Here is a 21,683-nt window from a genome sequence, read left to right as displayed (position 1 = left end):
AGAATGCTGAACATTTCGATCATTCTGAACCCATCTTGTTTATTTGATATAGAAAAATCACAAATAACCAACAATTTCAAGTGTTGTGTCGCTACATTGCAGCTAGTCGAGTTATAAAGTTCCAGTAAGCCGTAAAGCCTATAATTTACCGATATTCTATAACCTATTGGTCGTGAATTTTCAATTAGGAAAATTGTCCTAAGCATGTCTGCCGGATCTGTGACAATGAATGGGAAACTTATTTTCTGCTTGAAGAATAGAAAGGATTACTGTTTCTATTTTCTTTACTAGCTTTTTTATTTGGATTGAACCTTTCTTCACTTCTTTGTTTATCTGTAATTTTAGGAAATTTTTCTCATTAATTTACTTTGATATATACTCGATAATTCTCTTGGAGGTTCTTCCCAAAATTTCTAAGCTTTTGTTCCTTTCCATTCTTAATTCTCTGTCGAGGTCACTTACTAACGATATAGATCTGTCCGACATGTGTAGTAACCTTTCATTTTTTCAGTTAAATAATCTACCTGATGAAGAATGGTTTCTACATTTTACTCCGAGGCTAGTCCTGTGACCCATCCTATTGTTTTTCTCAAAAGTGGTAATAGACTTCGTTTGTTTCGATTTGTATTATCCGTCATTAATGATTCTAATATTTTGAGAATTCCATTTCCTTCACTTAATTCTAAATGTAAAAGTTTGCACTTATCTATTACATATTCCTTTAGGTCATGTATTTCTCTAAGTTCTGTAAAATTCTTTTTTCCCTTTTCTAAGTCTTTATTGACTATTTGTTCCATAATTTTAATATTTTCGATATTTGAAATAATCAAATTCAGATCGTCTAAATCAGAACTGAGGCTTTCCGTAGTAACATACCATATTACCTGATGTATTCCATTAACTGGGAAGATCTGACCAATCTCCTTGAAAGCTATTTGGCTTTGTATTTCTGTTTCCTTAAGCAATATCCCTCTTGTAAACAGGGTCAGCCAAACAAACAGGGTTCCAACCATTTTCGCTGAAATGGTTTTATGTCCTTTAGTTACCTTTTAATATGTCAGGATTCAAGTGTATTCTATTTAAAACTGCGGAAGAGTCTGTGATTCTACACACCCATGACACTATTCGTTCCGAAATTACAGATAAGCTAGCTTTATGGAGTAATCATACTCCGTGTGAACGTCGACCTTATGACCGTATGTGTTTTAATATGGTCATTGTCCCCTTTCGAGGGCGTTGTCCTCATAGTAGATAGTCTCTTGGCTGTCAGAGGAGGTTACATATCCGCATCTTTCGCCCCACGGACATAAATGCGGATTATACGGTCAATTAATTTGATTTATCTTTTGGTTGTGTTTGCCAGTGTCCATGATTATTTCCCTTAATTTATAGTGATTAGTTTACAGTAATGGCAGGCTACAAGTGTATTTTATTTAAAACTTTGGAAGGTTCTATAATCTTACATACTCGTGACACTATTTGCAGTGAGAAAGTTGAATGTCTTATTTTATGGTACTCCCATACTTGTGAACTTTGTCCTCCTTACTCTTGGTGTTTTGATATGGTTATTAAATCCTTCCCAGCTTATATCCCTGTCGGTATGAGGCTTTCCTTTTGTGATAGACGCTTGCATTTTCATAACGACTTTAATTCAAATATACTTAAATATTCTGTTCTTAGTGTTGCAGATCTTGATAAAGGAGATCTTTGCTTATATCCAGGCTTCCCCCCTCTTATTTTACAGTAATTTGCTTATATTATGTCTAGTTTAGAGTGTATTGTCTTTTTAACAAGTGACGGGAAGATTATTTTACATACACATCATAGTGTTTCCTTGGACCTAACCGATAATTTAAGGATTTGGAACATTTCGTCCTGTGAACATTGCCCTATTAATCATCGGTGTATGGTTTTGGTCCTTGGTGGAATTTCATTATTTACCCTCGAACACTTTCATACTGATCTAGCGAGAAAAGAAACTAAATTATACTCTGTTCAGGTCGCTGATTTTGAAGGGTTTTGTATTTCTCTAGAGGATACTGGTTTGGAGCAGCCTTTTGAAAGTTTAAATTTATAATAAGGTAAGTTTGTTATTTATTAAGGTTTCCTATTTTTCCGCCGAGAAAGTCCTTTAAACTAGGATCTTTATAATTTAGTGGTTTTGATTTAGCCTTTCTTTTATGGATAAATCTTTCTTGTTCGTAATTATCAACTGTTTGCACCGAAGTATTTCCTTCCGAATTGTCATTAATTTCTTCACTGGTTATTTCATCCGTGGGTTGTAATTCAGGTTCTGGTAATCTCAATTATGTGTGTGTTCTTGCCTTACCAGAACCATTCCCCTCGCTCAATGTCGTAATGTAAGGCTGGTTTATACTTTCCAAATTGTTTTCATTTATTTGGTTTAATAAACTTTCCTTTAAATTACATTGCCAAATATTATGAGGGATGTCTTCCTCTATCTGTGTTTTATTCATTTGCTCCCCTCCATTTTTTTCTGGTATAGGATCTAAGGGCTTGTCATCTACCTTTGACCTTTGTTTTGCTATCTCGGGGTTCATGGCCAAAAACATTTTGTGGTCGTTTATCTTTCTAAGTTGTCTTATATTTACTAACCTGCGTTTACAAGTTTTTAACTCCTGTAGCAAAAAGACGTTTTTACATTATTCCGATAACACTAGATAAGGTCCCCTATAAGAATAATTTTTTGATGTACTTTCTTGGATGACATACACTAAATTATTAGGGAAGATTTGGATTTCCAATATTCTTTTGTTGTATTGTGCCGCTTGACCTTTTCGGACCCTTTTTAATTCATTCATACATACATATTTGTCGGCTGACAAATGCCTCTTGAACGAGATTAGATACCCATTCATCTTCTGAACAGAACCCCTCCCTCGGGTTAGAAACAATGTTATCAAATACTGATTTCGCTTAGAAACCATGTAGTAGAAAAAAGGGTGTATATTTTCTGCTAGCATCTATACTATTGTTTCATGCTAATTGTATGGATGGTAAGAATTCACTCCAATTTCCTCTATGTATCTCACCGTGGTAGTGAGTTAGTATTCTTTTTACACATTTTACTATACTTTCTGCTAATCCATTAGATTGGGGGTTTCTTGGCGATGAATGTATAATTTTGAATCCTAATCCTTCGGCCATTTCATTAAAGGTTTTACTCGTAAAGCTTTGGTATTATCAGACAGTAGGAAATCCACATTTCCAAAATGGGATATAATTTCCTTTATTATTAATTCCTTCACTGATTTTGACCTGAGGTCTTTGGCTGGTGCTATCACTGTGTACTTAGTAAAATTCTCTACCGCAATAATTAAATATTGGTCACCGTTAGCGCAAAGTTGTAGTTTTCCCGTCGTATTCATTGACCAGATATGAAATGGGTAGTCAGGGAAATACTTTCTCTCAATTTAGGATATATATTGCTAACTTTATTCCTCCTTAAACATAGATCACAATTCTTTACCGCCTCCTCAACTTGGCAGTACATATTTTCAAAAACAGAACTTTGGTTTCACTTATTCAAAGTTTTTATAGTCCCCATGTGTGCTCCTAGGAAAAGGCTCGTGTGCATAAGATTAATGATTCCTCTAATTAGTTTTTTTGTTAGGATGATTTTAAATTGATGCATCTGTTTCCTTTCTTCTGAGTCGTCTATTGCGCACAATATTCCTTCGACTAGGATCAACTGAAGATCTCTTAACCATTTCACAACAAAAGGATTCCCTTCCCCTAAATTTGAAGTTTCTGGTCTGTTGTTAATTTGAGCTCTGCCCGAAACGTCAAATTTTGGAAATTCTACCTGCGGCTTACCTCTCTTGGTGCCTAGGTCTGTGCGTATCCCAGACCCAGCCCAATTATCCATGCTAGTGACCCTTTCTATAGTCCTAGTCTTTGCAAGCTCCGCCGCCCGAGCTTGTCGTATCCATGACGGCTCGTCCCTCTCCGAGTCTGAATCCCTGGACGTTTGGGATTCGGCCCGATTATCCTTAGTGCCAGTAACTTCTACAGTAGTTCTGGTCTTTGCAAGTTCCGCCGTCAGAACTTGTCCTTTACAGGGTTCAATTTCACTCCCCTCTAAAATTGACCTGCTGTCAGTAACACACGCATGCGTACTGCCCTTTACTTTTACCTCTTTCAGTTTGCCGTGGATAGACCCAGAGGTTAGGCATCTATCCCTATACCCAGGCTTGTACCTTCTTATAGAAGGAAACTCCTTTTCAGTATTACTACTGAATTCATCCCCTTTCGATGGTTTGATAGCTCCGAGAATGTTTGAGCTACCCGTATTTGACTTACATCCCTCACTGGGCCTGGTCAAGCCAGTCTGGCTCGACTGTTTATTTCTACCCTCTTTATACTTTTCATTATTTTTATCTAATTCCTGGGGAGATTTTAAGCCTAAGAGTGTATTTTCTAATTTTATTATTTCATTAATTGCCACCTTAATTTCAGGGTCTTCAAATTGAAATCCCCTCATCTCTTCTTTACCAATCCCAAAAAAATCAATCGGTTCCTCGTCTCCTAATAGGCCTAAATATTCTACTTCTAACTCGTCAAGATTAAATGACCTATTTTCCTTAACCAATTGTGAGCTAGGGTGACTCAAATAGTCTGCAGGGCTCCTACTGATGCTAATGTGGTGATATGTATACAAATTGTTGTCTAATAGAACCGCAATTCTATATAATTTTGAGTGAAGATCCTTTGATCTTTTAAGATATGTTATTGCTGCACAGTCTACAAATATGTGAGTTCTCGCGGCCCATAAATACCCTTTTTGGAAGTGCTTTAGACTTTGTACTAAGGCGAAAAGTTCCCTGTTGTGGTTATCAAACCTTGAGGCTGCGCCACTAAAAACCTTCGAATAGGTTGCCACTATTCGAAATTTATCCGTTGTTTCGCCTTGTTGCATTAAAATTGAAGCAATACTTTTTTCCGAGGCATCCGTGACAAGGTAAAATTCTTTGTCTTTATCAGGAAATTCTAAAAAAATACTATTTGGATATAATAATTCTATTTTTAATTTTTTAAAGGCTACGCTTTGTTCTGGGCCGAAAATAAAAGGAACGTTTTTTCTAGTTAGTCGAATTAAGGGTTCGGCTAAATTTGCGTAATTATGATGGAATCCCCTGTAATAACCTGTTAAGCCTAGAAATGACCTAATTCCTGTGACGTCACTTGACTTACTTGACTTAAGTCCCATCCGTCCTTGAAGGTCGTCTTGGGGCCTCTTTCTTCGTAACGGCGTGGATGTGCCTTCTGTATGCTTCACGGTCTTCTGCTAGGCAAAGAAGGTCCGAGAGGCGGTGAGGTGCAAAGTTTTCCTTCCGCCTTTTTGGGGGACGACCACGAGGACGAGAACCGTGAATTTGGCCTTCGAAGGTGATTTTTGGGAGACGGGACTGACTCATCCGTTGTACGTGACCGAGCCATCGAAGTTGCTGGAGCTGGATCTTCATGAGAATTGTTTGTTGTATTTTAAGGCGCTCGAGAATTTCGACATTTGAGATTCTATCAAGGTAAGTGATCCTGGCGATGCGGCGGAGGCACTTAGTTTCAAATGCTGTTAGTCGACGGTTGTCATTTACTTTCAGTGTCCATGTTTCACATGAGTAGATTGCGATGGGGATGATCAGGGTATCAAAACGTCGTGTCTTAAGCCGCAGAGACAAATTCTTGCTTCGCCTTATGGGCATAAGGGCCTTGAAACTGGAACTCGCGAGGGCGAGACGTCTTTTAATGTCTTTTGATAGACTGTTGTCACTGGTGATCAGACTACCGAGGTAAGGGAACTCGTCGACCCACTGGATACTCTCTCCATTAAGTTTCAGGTCTGGTTTAACTGTATCCGGCGGCTTTCGTGAGCAGCACGTAGCCTTTGTTTTTGATACATTTATGGTCATTCCAAAAGAACTAGTGGCTTCGAAGACGTCGTTAAGAACGGCTTGTAGATCCTCGGGTGTTTCAGCTATTTCGTCGATATCGTCGGCGTAGGCTAGCTTATCTATCTGAACACCCCCTATATGTGCGCCACAAGTTGTCTCCACCAGGGACAAGACTGCTGTGAGGAAAAGGTTGAATAGCTCTGGAGACAAAAGGCATCCTTGAAGGAGACCTGCGGAAGTCTGGAAACTGTCAGTGAGACCTTCACTAGTCATGACACGACTCCTAAATTTTGAGTACATATCCATGACAAGATCTACTAGGTTTCGTGGGATTCCGTAATGGAGGAGGATATGCCAGAGGCCATTTCGCCAAATAAGGTCAAATGCTTGCCTAAATTTGATGAAGAGCTGATACAGGCCGCGACCGAATTCCAGATATTTCTCTAAAATTTGGCGAACAGTGAAAATTTGATCAACGGTCGATCTCCCAGGGCGAAACCCGGCTTGGTATTCCTGGAAGACTAAGGATGACAAGGCTCTGATCCATTGGAGTATAATTCGGGTGAAGATCTTGGCAGTTTAACTTGTTAGGTTAATAGGACGGTAATTACCACAAACTGGCTTTGACCCCTTCTTGTGCAGTGGACCAATTGTGGCTTCGCACAAGGAAGTTGGGAAATGACTCTTTTGCCAGGCACCGGATACAATCTTGCGGAAAAGATCTATAATTGGTTCATACCGGAATTTCAGCAGTTCTGCCTGTATCCCGTCCGGGCCAGGGGCCTTGTTAGTCTTCAGCGCTTGGATGGCATACTTTGCTGATGATCTTAGAGGAGTCTGTGACCAGTTTATCGATATCCTCTTTAGATAGAGTTACTGGAATATTAGAAAGAAGGTCCGATATTTGAGTAGACAGTTCATCGATGTAGGTCTGGCGAATTTGAGGGTCTTTGAGAAGATGGGTGTTGAAACGAGCGGGTATCTTATTCAGCTTTGCGGAAGATTTCAGGCGTATCTTTAGTGCAGACATGACCAGGGAATGGTCGCTGTCGAAATCTCCACCTGCGAGGGTGACAGTATCTAGCACAGACGATTTCCAGCGCCTAGAGACGAGCACGCAATCAATAAGATTACGGGTTTTTCAATCCGGCAAAGTCCATGTCGCCTTACGACGTTCTCTATGTTTGAAGAGAGTATTGGTAATGGCTAGATCACTGTCTCTGCAAAATTCAATGAGGCGTTCGCCCCTCTAGTTAAGTCGTCCAAGGCCAAATTTACCCATAAAATCTTCATTTCGAGCAGAATCGTTACCAACAATAGCATTGAAGTCGCCAATGACAACAATAAGGTCTTTTTTAGGAACAGCGTCAATTAGGCTTTGCAGTTGAAGGTAAAAATTGTCAGACTCTTCATCTGGTTTGCTGCAGTCAGGAGCGTAGACTTGTATGATCGTGATGTTGATCGGGGATCCCTTCATTCGTATCATAATCAACCGTTCTGACACAGGCGTTACGGAGATCAAGGATCTTCGTGCCTTAGTCGACATCAAAAAGCCAACACCTTGGCGATGGACGCCATCGGTTCTCCCAGACACTATCAGACTAGTGTTGCCGATCCTTTCTTCGCCGGTGCTAGGGAGATGTGTTTCTGAAAGTCCCACAATATCCCATTTATATCGGTTTAGTTCATATAAGACAAGATCTATTTTGCCTTGTTTAGCAAGCGTCCTAACGTTCAGGGTTCCAACAGATAAACTCAATTTAGGAGAAAGCATAGCCTTCGGGTTTGGAGTTGTCAACTTTGTTAAAGGGAGATTCTGGGTCGTCAGTTTGTCGGTTGTCCCGGACGAGGTAACTTCGTCGGTTGCCCCGGACGCGGTAACTTCGTCGGTTGCCCCGGACGCAGTAACTTCGTCGGTTGCCCCGGACGCGGTAACTTCGTCTGTTGCCCCGGACGCGGTAGTCTTGGTTCTCGGTCTTGATCGTTTGTACTTCATATTTTATAGGAAAAGAGTTTTCCTGGCTAATTTTAGGACGGCGGTAAGCCACTCCTCTCCATCCCTAGCAGGGGCCGGCGATATCTACTACCGATAATGCGCCCTTCTGGCGTCCTGCATCACCTGCAATTTTCCCATTGCTGGGAGAAGGTTTGTGACTGGCGGGACGTATCCATACGCCGATGCGCCCTGCCCAGTGCACATCAGAGGGTCCTTCCACCTCCTCCGCCTGATCTTATGGCCCCCAGACGTGGGTGCTCCAGCTATATTTCAAGACCCCCAGAGACCGGGTCCTCCCTTGGTCCACGCCTCCCTACCGGGAGGTGCCCTGTATATCTACAGGACGTTCCCCTATCCGCCACCTGGGGATGCGCTGAGTGGCCTGGGAAATTCGGATACTTAGGGCACTAAATGGAACCTTTCCTGTTAGGCATTCATGAATAATAAGCCCCAGGCACCATAAATCTGACTTAGCACTATATGGATTCCCATCGAATACTTCAGGAGCCACGTAGAGAGGAGTTCCAACACGGATGCAGCCATTTCTCCACTCATGAAAAATCGTGAAAGTCCGAAATCACCAATTTTTATTGTAATTTTATATGCTTGTGGCAGATCTGCTGAATGTTCTCCACCATGAGAAAGAAGAATATTTGCAGGCTTCAAATCTGTATGGACAATCTTCATAGCCCGTAAAATCTTCATGGCAGCAGTCAATTGTCCCGAGAAGATCTTGATTGTATCTTCATTCAAACATCCTTTAGCTTGAAGATAATTCTGCAGATCCCCTCCATTGCAGTATTCCAGAACCAGGAATACATGATCAGCAGTTATCACGTATTCATAAAGGGCCACAATATTTGGGTGACGTTCTTTTTTGTTAATTCGTCAAGTATGCAGATTTCTCTTTTCAGGCATTCTTCAGGATATTTATTCCTGTTGATGGCCTTGACAACCACCTTCACATGTTCTCTCTTTTGGTCCCATCCTTTGAATACTTTACCAAATTGTCCTTTTCCAAGTAAACTGCTTGGGTTATCATCATATGCGTAGTTGCCAATCTTAATTATCATAGTTTTAGTTCTTGTAATAAAATGAGTATTTAGAATTCATATGTTTAAATCCCTACAACGCTGCTGTAAAAATCTAATTTCTTTATACCTTCTAATTTTTGTGCTTGTGGTTTAACTCCTTTTGTGGAGACTCGAAACCCTAACAAGTCACATTCTTCCGAAAAAAATTGAGATTTATCAATATTAAGCCTTAGATTAAATTTTACAGCCTGTTCTAAAGTTAGTTCAGTATGTTTCAAATGTTCTTCAATGTTCCCTGACGTATGTACTGTCAAGTCATCTACATAACTTGATAAAAATGAAGAAAATTCGGGTCCATAAACCTGATTTAAAAATTCAACAAAAGCGCGGGGCGAGAAAACTGACCCTTGTGGCACGCGCTTAAATACACAAGACATCCCCTCATTTGAGAAACTAAAATAATTTTGGCTTTTTTCAGCTAAGTTACAGTGATAATTTCCAGAAATTATCACTCTATTTCTGTATTTCAGAGAGAAGTCAAGAAATTTAAACACTGTGCATCAGTCCATGATGAATCTAGTCTTGCAGGAGTTACCTCCACACATGCTGTGCAGCTGTATAGTGAAGAGGGAATATTCAGGAATATTTATGAAAAAAAGATTAAACCTTAAATATTCAGTATTAAAACACAAAGGGCGTAGATGGCGGTAGACATTACGTTAATTTTCAACTATTTTTCAATTCTTGCAAAAAAATTCTACGGCATTTAGTATGCTATTAAGAGACACAGTATATTTCTAAGGTCTTTAAGAAAAGGGAATTTTCCCAAATATTTATGTAAAAATGCTTAAACTCTAAACGTTCAATATTATAAATTATTTTTACGTGAGTTTTTCTGCCAAATTGGTTTTCGTTTTTGTGAAGAATTATTGTAACTAAATCAAAAATGCCTGCCACTAAGATGAATCCTGCACTTGCATAAAATGAAATGTCAGCCCATTATTTCGTAAATGAAACCCGTTAAAGGTGATCCCAACGTGGTGGCCAGACCACGGAATATGTAAATGATGCCATAGAATTTTGTTAGTCTGTCGATTCCTACCAATTCCTGTATGTTAATGGATAGGAGTTCAACGCCTGAAAAAAGGCCATAAAGGCTAGATAAAATAGCCATTCCTGTAAAGCTGGAAAACACAGGAACCAAAGCAATGAGTATGGTGCTCAAAAATATACTTAAATTCGCCACTTCTAACGCATATCTGCCTTGGCGCAAGTCTGCCACAAATCCAGATAATAAACCGACCGCACCATTTGTAGCGACAAAAAAACTTAGACTGACTGTTAATTGTGCCAATAAAGATTGACCGTGTCAATACAATATTATGCTTTAAAGCTGTGAACTTACACCTTATAAGTTCTTCGATAGCGCCACTTATAGCGCTAAAGATGAGATTCCTAGGAATCTGATTTCTACATAACATTAGAGGTACATAACATTTGTAGCGATAAAAAAATTAGACTTGCCTTTAATTGTGGTAAAAAAGATCGACCGCGTCAAATGTATTATCATGATTTGGGGCTGGGAACTAACACCTTATAAGTTCTCAGATAGTGCCACTTATAGCGCTTAAGACCATGCCGTTTGTGGCGTTAAAGATCGCGCCATTTCCGCCGGGTGAATTTTTCTTGAGGTCAGTGATAGGCCAAGCAAGCTATAAAATGATAAGAAAATCAAAGGTTCCGCCGGGGAATTTTACGATCGCATCATCCGAGCCGTTATAGCTTATATCGTGCCATTGAGGGCTGCAACGGCTGCAATGGGGGAGGGGAATAGATAAATGGGTGGCCGCGCCACTCGCTGAACGTGAGAAAATAAAATATGTAATTATATAAATGTAACCTCTTTTCCTTAGGTTATCTATATATCAATTATCTGTTATATTATGTAGAAATCAGATTCCTGGGAGTGCTACCGTTGGAGACATACGAACTAATTACCTGCTCTGCGACTAGTTACAGCCATATAAAATAAAACAAAACACAAATAGAAAAGTAATAGCTTTATTGAGACTTACATAAGGTGTACAACAGTGCTTCACTTCAACTGACAACGACAGAGGCAAGGATTAAATTGGCTCTCAAAAATACTGTTGATGGCAATAGAGACAATCCATTACTGAAACGAAAAACATTTTTTTTCAATATATAACAAAATATAACTTCTGCGCTTTACCAGCTTTTTCACGATTGGCCTAAGTCCTGTGGAGGGGGCCGCTATTTTGTAATTATGTTCGCAAACTCACTACATTATGCGAACTGTTCGTCCAATAATTTGTTTTAAATATTTCTGATGATTAAACGTTATAACTTTAGCTTCCTGAGAAACATTGTATTTAGTGATTTTTTTTATTACCAATCTTCTCGGCGAAACTCAAAGCCGTCTCCCATGATTAACGCCTAGGTTTGGCTGCAACTAAAAGGCAGTTTTTCTTTTTGCTGATTAAGAATTTAGACTCTTGAAAACGGGATTTAAACTTATTTAGGGGAATTCGGAATTATCTTTAGAAGGAAAGAATCTTTGTATTCTAAATGTCACTTGTTACTCACGGTACATATGGCGCATTTACATCCTTGCCGTGTGTTTCCACACAGTAAACTTTAGGACCGGGGAACACCCCTTTGGATATAAAATCACTCCTCGTCCCCGACTTTAACATTAGTAGTTGATTGGGGGCCTGACGTATCATCAACTCGGGGTAGAGGGACTCATTCCAGTTGGTGTAGTCCATCCGCGAGCTGATATGCACCCCATTTTTCAAATCATTTAATAAATCCCCGGTTTTAACTTTTAAAAACAGAGAATCTGTGTCCTCATAGTAAACTTGAACCTCCCCCTCCCTTGGCAATGTACCTTACACACATTCTAAAAGAACGACAACATAAGTTTTTTGGAAATTTCAAGTACTGAACTACCCCCGCTATATTCTTGTTCAGTACAATATTTCTCTTTTTTCTGTGTAGAAGAACCATATTCGGTTCTATGCTTATTAATGTTGTAAAATTGGCATCGGTGAGAATTCATGCACATTCTTTGGGGCATGTTACGACGTCACAACGTGATCTGTTTCTTACGCTTTCACACATTTTTCCAAAAGCTGAATTTAAAATAAGTTTGTACATTTCTTTTTTGACTTTACTTTTTGCCTGTGAGGGTTTACTGACAAAGGTGTCAAAAGACGTCTTCAAGTAGAATTTCTTATTGAATTGCAGGGCGCTGTGTATTTTGTGACCCCGAAACCATTGCTCACCATCCATCGCAATAGAACGTGGTGAAAAACAATATTCTGTTTCGGGTCCAGATCGGCAATTAATTTCTGCTTGGAGGGGGTCCAGTGCATGCCCATATCCCCAACTAAAGACCGATTGTATGGGCTCAATGGCTCCTTGGTCACAGGTCTATTCACGCACGGAAATACAAAATCTTTTAATGTATCGTGAAGTTCCACTTGTATGTGTCCGTCAATTTCAAAGAACCATCCTTGTTTGCCATTTTCCTCGACGGTGTGAATGTCGGGGATGTCACAAGGATTCTCAAGCCATTTATAATTGCCACATGGTAAACAGTAGTGAGACATTGCCGAGGGGTACAATGAGTTCAGGTCAAGAAAAACTGCATTGGACTTTACACCGGTGTTTTGTCCTGTTGGATCCGTTGTTAGAACGCAATACCCGTGAAAAACATACCCTCCCCTCATTGGTCTTTCTACAAATAGATGTTGATACAAATTAGTGATCAACCGTATTTACTCCCTACTAATTTTTAGAATTCAGTCCATGACGAGGTGTGCTGTTGAAAAATAATAGCCAATGTCTAGCCCAAACTCTGAGTAAATTTGATTTGTTTTTTTACAGACAATATCTAAAAGAGTTAAAACGTCACTGGTCGGGTGTATTCTACAATAATGCTAACCATTTTTACAATTGCCCTTTTCCCAAAACCTCTTGGCTAATTGATAGACTTCGGTAGTGCATTTATTATCTGTAACTGAATTATAAAAAGCTTCGATTGGGGGTAGATTTTTTTCGTTTAACCATGTACCAAGATTGTAAAATTAAAACGTATATTTATTCTTGACGGTTATTGAAAAATATGTTTTAATGTTTGGGCAGTATTTGTAAAGAAGAGGGAAGGTAACAAAATTTTCGCTTTTCTGCGCTTGATTGAATTAACTGAGAGCCCTTGGGAATATGAATTTAAAAACCGGATTTTATTCCAGCACGTATGTCCATTATCCACTGCCTGCCATTTCAACTCTTAAAGCACCAGCTTCTCTGCAAATTTTGGGATAATATTGTAGGTAAATGAGTTATTTACCCATGGACTATCTACTCCCCCTCCCTCTCTATGCAAACATGCCAAAGTAGGTAAAATAAATTTCAAACCATAATTTAAATTGTGAATGAAAATCGGTATAAAAAAACTACAGGCTTACATTCACATTGAACGATTGGTGTGCTACACCACGAAAATTACTACCCCCTAAAGATATTTTCTGCACAAGTGATCATAGTCCCTGAATTTCCCCTTCTCCCCTCTTTTTCCCCTATTCCTTTACCCCTTAGCCCCCTATTCAAATTCCCTCTTTCAAACCTAGCATATTGTTGACTTTTAATGGCAAGGCGATCCTCTGCTGATAATAACAATGGGTAGTGGGTATCTCTCAAACGGGAAATAGCTCCAATTGCAGTGACAATTAATTTAGTCAATGCTTTGATCATGCACTCATTCTCGTCCACTGTTTCGACTATATCTAACAATTGCATAGTGTTAGAGCTGTCTCTTTTTTATGGCTTACGATTTAATTAAAAATTAAAAAACAATAATTAAAAATTTTGATTTTTAATTTAACGTCTGAACCCTGACGGGACGCCACCTTTGAGGATCCTCAAAGTATCTCAAAAATAGATCTTGAACCGAGCTGATTCCGCGCCATCCACTTCCCTCATCTACTTTGGTGATCTACCCAAGAAAGTATCCAAATGTGTAGTTTTCATTGCGACTGTAGTTTGTTCGTCTTTAGATGAATCAGATCCCTGTCAATAGTGTATGTATTTTTCTAGAGGTGCTTCGGTCTCATAGACAGCAACATTTGGGCCCGCCAGTTAGCCCCTTTCTGAAGCGCTGTATTCAATGTAGCTATCTTTAAAATGTCCCATACTTTTCTCTGGGGTATGGGACAAGAGTGAAGCTCTCGGCGCGCCAAATGTAGAATCCAGTTTTATTTTGTTTAAGGGATGAGAATCCTTGGTCAACTTCCCTTCCTGAAAACATTATTAATAATGTACAGCCTGCCTTCGCACTTCTTAACTAATTCTTAACAACTTGTCTTTGTCAATTTCTTAACTACTTTCTAGTTACTGGAGCTGTCTCTTTGTGCGTGAGCATAGGCAACTGTGAAATGGGAGGTATGTAAAACCATTATCAATATACCTCATTCTTTCATTCTAACTTAACTTGTTGGAATGGGACTTCATTCCAACAACTAAATCAGTTTATTTATATATATAATAGTGAACAAGAAAAAAAAGAAGACTATTAATTTTCCCTATTCTTCTTCTTCTCCTGATCTGGTGGCAAAGCCTCCTTCTCACTGGGGGTCAGTCTCCGTCTTAATATGCGGTAGTAATTGCATATTCCGCGTGTTCACCATACCTCATAATATCCGTCATGCGTGATACGGTGATCGTCATCGATCGAGAGTTATTTATTTAATGTATTTTATAGCAATTACCAAAACGTTAATTCACTTGGAAAATAAAGACATTTTTACCATTTCCAGCCAGAAAAGAAAATACGACAGAATATCTTACGAAAAGTGGACTTAAAAGCAAAGACTGACATCTGAGATACTGTACCATTAAGCAAGGAGGAGAAGGTGCACCTCATAGAGCAAATTGCTAAAGTTGAAAGATGTTATAGTTTCATGAAGAGCTGGGACCATCAAGCACAGTGCTATGAACTAGACCCCTATTACGCAATTTCCGTTTAGATGTTATTTCACATCCGAGTAAAACCATTATCAATATACCTCATTCTTTCATTCTAACATAACTTGAAGGAATAGGACTTCATTCAAACAACTAAATCAGTTTTATTTTATGTAGAATAGTGAACAAGAAAAAAAAAGAAAGAAGACTATTATTTTCCCCCAATCTTCTTCTCCTGATCTGGTGCTAATGTCTCCATCTCACTTGGGCCCACTTTTCATCTTAATATGAGATAGTGATTAAGTCTACGTGATCGCCATATCTCATAATAACCATCATGCGCCATACGGTGATCATCGTTCAACCTAGGTTCCCGATCTAAACATAAAAATTAAAAGGCTTAAAATATATGGAATTTGTATAAGAGGTAATGAACAAAAATTATCACTTCACGATCGATCTAATATACATAAAGATAATGTATTAAAAAGACCGTAAAAAAATTTTTTTTCAGGATTGTATTGATGAGAATGTGGATAACATTTGGTTCTCATACCCATGAGAGAATGTAAGCCAATATAATTTTGGATAGAGGGATGTCACCTCATCGAGAGTTATTTATTTAATGTATTTTATAGTAATTACCAAAGTGTTATTTCACATGGAAAATAAAATTATTTTTATCATTTCAAGTCAGAGAAGAAAAAACGACAGAAGAAAATAAGAATACTGAAGTTAAAATCAAAAACTGACATCTGAGATGCTGTACCATTAAGCATGGAGGAGGAGGTGCACCTCGTAGATTAAACTGCTTAAGTTTAAAGATGTTATAGTTTCATGAAGAGCTGGGACCATCAAGCACAATGCTATGAACTAGACCCCTATTACGCAATTTCAGTTTAGATGTTATTTCACATCCAAGTAAAACCATTATCAATATATCTCATTCTTTAATTCCAACATAACTAAAAGTAATAGGACTTCTTTAAAACAATTAAATCAGTTTTATTTTATGTAGAACATTGCACAAGAAAAGAAAGAAAGACGACTCTTATTTTCCCCCAATCTTCTTCTCCTGATCTGGTGCTAATGTCTCCATCTCACTCGGGCTCAGTTTTCGTCTTAATATGCAATAGTAATTAAGTCTGCGTGATCGCCATATCTCGTAATAACCATCATGCGCCATACGGTGATCATCGTTCAGCCTAGGTTCCCGATCTAAAGATGAAAATTAAAAGGCTTAAAATATATGGAATTTGTATAAGATGTTAAGAACAAAAATTATTACTTCACGATCGATCTAATATAAATAAAGATAATGTATTAAAAAGACCGTCAAAAATTTTTTTTTCAGGATTGTATTGATGAGAATGGTGATAACATATGGTTCTCATACCCATTGAGTGAAGAAGAAGAACTGGCGCTCTGCAATCTAATTGTAGAGCCTAGCATTATAAAAGCAGTGATACACCAACAAATTCAACCATTAAGATATTGTAGGAAAATACACGACAAAAATACCCCTTTACACATTTACAACGACTCGAGTGACACAAGAAAAAGGATAAGAAAACTCTTAAAAACACAGAAAAAGGACAGACATAGCCTTATGTATAATGCTAGAGACGTGACACGCTTTAGTTAATTCAGTCACGTTATGAAATATCGAGTGATATCATTATGTTAAGCACTCGAAAACAAGAAAATGATTCACCGACCAGAGATTTTTTTTTTTAATGTTTCTGTACATTATATTTTGGAAATTAAAGGCTATCGTTATCATGTCAATGTCACAAGTTAGATCATCTAGGATGGCCATATCACCGAAACTATCATGGGAAGATGTTATTAAAATCCCCTTCCCCTCAAACTCAAATTTGTCAAAATTCCACTTTAGAGACCTTTCTAGAGCGCTACAAACATCAGAATCGTTATTAGAGGACAATTCCGCCAAACTTTTTTCACAAAAGTATATTTTTATTGCCTTCAAAACACACAAAAATATTCAGCATTTCAGTATACGATAAAAAACTTTTCCATTTTTATATGTTCTTTACGATTCTCTTGGCCCTATCTACATGTAACCTTAAAGCCGATTGAGAAAACCCTATTTGTGCTTTCCAAATCTGTGTTTTGAAAACAAAAAGTTTTTTTTGGGGCCTTTTCTGGGCCCCATTCGACCTAATTAAATTTTATTTTTGCTTTAGATCTTCTTAGATTAGGGACATATGGCTCTATGTTTTGAACCAATCAAAGATATCACGCCATTCGGTCCGTTTCCGACCGCTCTAATACCCTCTCCCCTCCCAGCAAAACGGGTACCTCCCTTTGCCCAGGCAACGGGCCTTGGGAGTTTCATGCCAAACAGTGGAAAATTGTTTTTTTTGTCCTTTTTTGTCCCGTTTTTGTAGGCATCTACCCCCAGTCTAATTTTTATTGTACACTAGGGTCCCCTTGGTCCAGAAACTTGCAGATGTAGAAACGTGATTTGGAAAATCACGTTTGTCGATCTTTTTTTTGGTTTAACCGTTGTTATCTTTCTTTTTTTCTTGTGCATTGGGGTCTTCTTGGCCTGGAGGTTGTGATAATATTTTTTTTTACTGAACTGAAACAAAGTTTGTGGTCCCTTTTGGACCCACTATTCTTGTGGAACTGTATCCCCAAATGGTTAAGGTTTCAAGCCGTTCAGAAAAAAAAACAGTTTGTTTTTCTTTTTCCTACCCATTTCTCAGACGAACGAGTATTTTTTTTATATTTTATTTTTGTGAATTTGCGTCTGCTTTTGCTCCTAAACTATTTTTTTTACAGTGGGGACTCATTGAGCCAGGGAGTTGCGGCTCTAAAAGTCCCACAGCGCAGTGAATAAGATATAAGTTTTAAACTGCTGAAAAAAAAAGGTAGGGCCTGTTTAGGCGTTCTATTTATTTGGAGGGTACCACTTCCCCAAACTAAAATTATTTTGTAGATTAGGGTCCCCTCCCCCAGGGAATCACGGTTTTGAGTTTCAATCTATTCAAAAAATCTCGCTTTATCGTGCTCCATTCTTGTGGAGTATTTGCCTTAATCAATTTTTTGAACGCTAAATTCCTCCTGGCCAAAGGGTTTACGGCCGTAAGTTTTAAACCGATAAGGGATAATAAGTTTTTTTTACCTATTTTTGGGCCCCCTAACACCCTCCCTTATCAAAATGTTGTTCATATTGGCTCAGCGAACGATACCTAAAAGTTTTGACCCAATCGGACCCCCGAGGTCAAACACACCCTACGACCCATTACGGTCTTTTGGAGCTCATTCTAAGGGGTCTATTTATTTGACATTTCGACTATTCTTAAATAAACGTGTATCTAAAAATTTTGGTCGGAACTCTTTGGGATTACAGACTACATGGGGTAGGGGCGTATTGAAAAAAAATAAACGTGCGGGGCCTGGTCAGCACGGAATCACTTTTTACCCTTAGAAAGGACACTAGAATATTCGATTTTCAATTGCATAGGCCCCCCTCATTTTCTCCCTCCCCCTTTTATACGCCACTTAGTTATATGCGGGGTCGGAGGGGTCGGAGAAAAACTACGTGTGAGATGCACGAGTCTTCACTAACAACATGCCTTAGACCTCAGATCCTGCTGTGCTTCCAGAGGCGCTTAGGGCATCCAAGAAGAGTCACCAGTCATCTCTCATCGTTGAGGCTGCTCAGACATCTTTCCATTCCCATTAGTTTTATTGGCACGACTAAAGCTCAGAAATTTCTCTATAACATCACTTTTCCGTGAATTAGATATGAACTTAATTTAATTTGAAATTTTGTACCTTTTCAACATTAGTTTTAGTATGGAAATCAGGTTCGTTAAATCGGTTGGAAATATAATATCACTGTGGATTACAGCACGGCGAAAATAACTTCTGATTACAATAATGTCACTTAAATATAAAATAACATTTTAAATACACTGACAACAATTAATATCTTGTCCTTTTTTTATAATACCAATCCTCAATTGTTTCTCTTATGTTAAATTTTATTTAAGGTTTAGCCTTTTCTATTTTCATTAGGATTACATAATTGACTATAGCTTTGTTCAATTGATGCTGGGTATTTTAGATTATAAACATCCGTGGTTATTAAAATGAACAATATAATATAACGAAAATTCATAATCTTATCCTGGTTCTCTGGCATATTATTCACTTAACTTGTCACTTTAATTTTTGTCACATATTTTTTATAATCTGTTCTGTTCACATCTTGCCATAATTCTACATGTCTCTTATCTACCCTGGCCACTTGTTGATTTTGATTAACTATTGTTCTTATTGCAAATGCAAACTTTTAGTCCTTTTCCCCATTAGTATCATAATTAAACTTGAAATTTGAAGTAGTCTATAACTTTTAGATTTAGTGTAAAAAGTCTTGATTGGTTCCCTGTTTTCATTGTTTGTATATCGAGGCATATGTTAATACCTTATTTGGATTTAATGCTTATTTATTAAAGATTGAAGTTTATGTAAGGTATATCTTATCTTTGTTTTTGATTAAATTGTTCTTATAAACTTCCTACTGCAAGTTGGTTTTCTTTTTCTTATCCTGTATAACTTGGCTTCTTATTTGATTGTTGTGCTGGGTTATGTCTTCATTTGATTATCTTGGATTCTTGGTTTTGGTGTGCATTAGTGTGACTTCTTTAGTCTGGTATATGTTTCTTCTATTGTGGGATTGTAATATTCTGCTGATGATTCTTCTTCGTTGAGTTATTCTTGTGTTCTAAGTTTTCTACAAGATGGGGAACAACATAATTTTAACAGATTTTCTTTATGATGACTGGGTGTCTTTTGCTTTGATGATCAGCGTGACTGGGAAATATCAACAATGTATCTTCTCGGGTTTTTTTCGGTGGTTGACGAATTATGACAAAGGTGTTACATTGATTATAACCAAGTTGGTATTTTTGTGACATGCCAGTTCCTATAATAAAAATTCTAGGCAGATTTATGTTCAACAATATGTTATTTAGTGCATAAAAAGAAGTTATAAAATATTTCAAAAAGTAAAGGTATTAAACACTAATAATATTATAAAAATACATATTTACATATGTGTATGTTACTACAATGGTTATGTATATTATATGCAGCTTGTAAAATATAATGGTTACATATAAGCACTGTCTTCGCCACTTATTACATTACTGTAGCGGAATAGTTGCAGGGCTACATAAAAAAAAGTATAAGAGTATATTTTGAAATTACATTAACTATAATTAATAATAGCCGTCTTCACTTTTGATAAATATCTCTCGTTTTGTATTTCCAATAAGTACTTCGCACGAACCTGGGATGTCCTCCTGTTGGGATTCCTTCAGAAAAATATCCAACATACATGATCCTATTTTTACATTGTAGATAGGTAATGTGAGTTGGCAGACCAAGTTTTTGAATGGGACACATTCTTTTAAGTCTTGTGCATTTGCTAATGCATATTTCCTTCTGTCTTGGTCAATTAGCAAATATTCTGCCTCTGGCACAATGCTTACGAAGGAATTGGTTTCTTTAATAATAACAGGAAAGGTTGAAACTTTATATAGATCATATATTGATTGTTGATTAATTAGGGGTATCGTTACTACTGCAAAAAGTTGATCGTTTATTTCTGTAATATCTACTTTTAGTTTGGTGTAATATAGGAATTGGTTAGCAACTTCTGGTTCCACTGGTAAATGGAGACCAAATGTTGGGTTGGTTTTAATCTTATCTAGGATATTTTTTGAGCTAGTTGGGTCAACTAAGTCATGTGATATTGTTCCGCCTGTTAACGCAAATAAAGTAAATTCAAATTTACTCAAATCTGTAGCTAAATTTTGTAAGGACATAGTTATGATGTCTATTGATATTAGTGTTAATCCAGAATCTGATAATACGTGGTCCACTTGATTTTTCAAATAATTAATTGTATTGACTATCCTTGAAATTTTCTTGGAAATTGATTCGATTTTGTCTTTTTGGTAGCTGGCTATGCTTGCTTGTATCTTCTGGACGTGTAGTGTGGTGTTCATTGCTGTATTCAATTTTTTAACATTTTCTCTTAATATGTTTAAGGCTTCATCGGTTGATAACCCAAAGAGTCGCAAGGCAAGTTCACCAATGATTGGTATTAAGCTTGTGGACCTTTGATATCTGCTTTTCCTGAAGAAAACTTCAAATATTCTTGTTGTGATTTGCTTGAGTTTTTGTATTTCAGTATATAATAATTTTAATAATGTTTGCAACCTTTGTCTGTACAATATTACGAAGGTCTGATGATTTGACAATTTCAGGGCATTGTCCTTGCTCAATTCTGGGAGTATTTCCAAATAATGTTTTATAGGTTCATCAGCTGCCAGTCTCGCACAAGTTTTCTTTCTATCAATAGTCCAACATTCTTTTGGGTAGTCATCATCATTATTCTTACAATTTTTATTTCCTTTGATGCAGTCTTGCCCACGATAATCATTTTCAATGATTGGGATTCTTATTCATAGTCCGATATTTTTAATCGTTAAAGATTTCCATACCCACCTGGTGGTTTGGAATAGCTGTCTTATTGTTATGTAATTCTCGTTCGGATATATCCTTTTGGGGAGGGAATTGGTCATGGTTTCTGAGATTGATGTTTCCAATTCTATAGGTCCTGGGGTAACGGTTATTATTCCTGTTGTAGATTCTATAAGTTCTGGGGTGGTGGTTATTACCTTCTTTGTTTTGACATTTAGGAGCATTATG

General features: G+C 37.7%; 1 pseudogene; it reads right to left on the bottom strand.

Moving 5' to 3' along the window:
• Positions 1-20,759: 20,759 nt before the first annotated feature.
• Positions 20,760-21,679, bottom strand: LOC148939718 (uncharacterized; annotated as a pseudogene).
• Between the last annotated feature and the right edge of the window lie 4 nt (positions 21,680-21,683).

The sequence above is a fragment of the Artemia sp. Qi Xiang Cuo genome, chromosome 21 (assembly GCF_049724085.1).
Source record: "Artemia sp. Qi Xiang Cuo chromosome 21, ASM4972408v1, whole genome shotgun sequence".
Classification (NCBI taxonomy): Eukaryota; Metazoa; Arthropoda; class Branchiopoda; order Anostraca; family Artemiidae; genus Artemia; species Artemia sp. Qi Xiang Cuo.
Note: the sequence above shows the minus strand (reverse complement) of the source record. Positions and strands in the feature narration are given on the sequence as shown.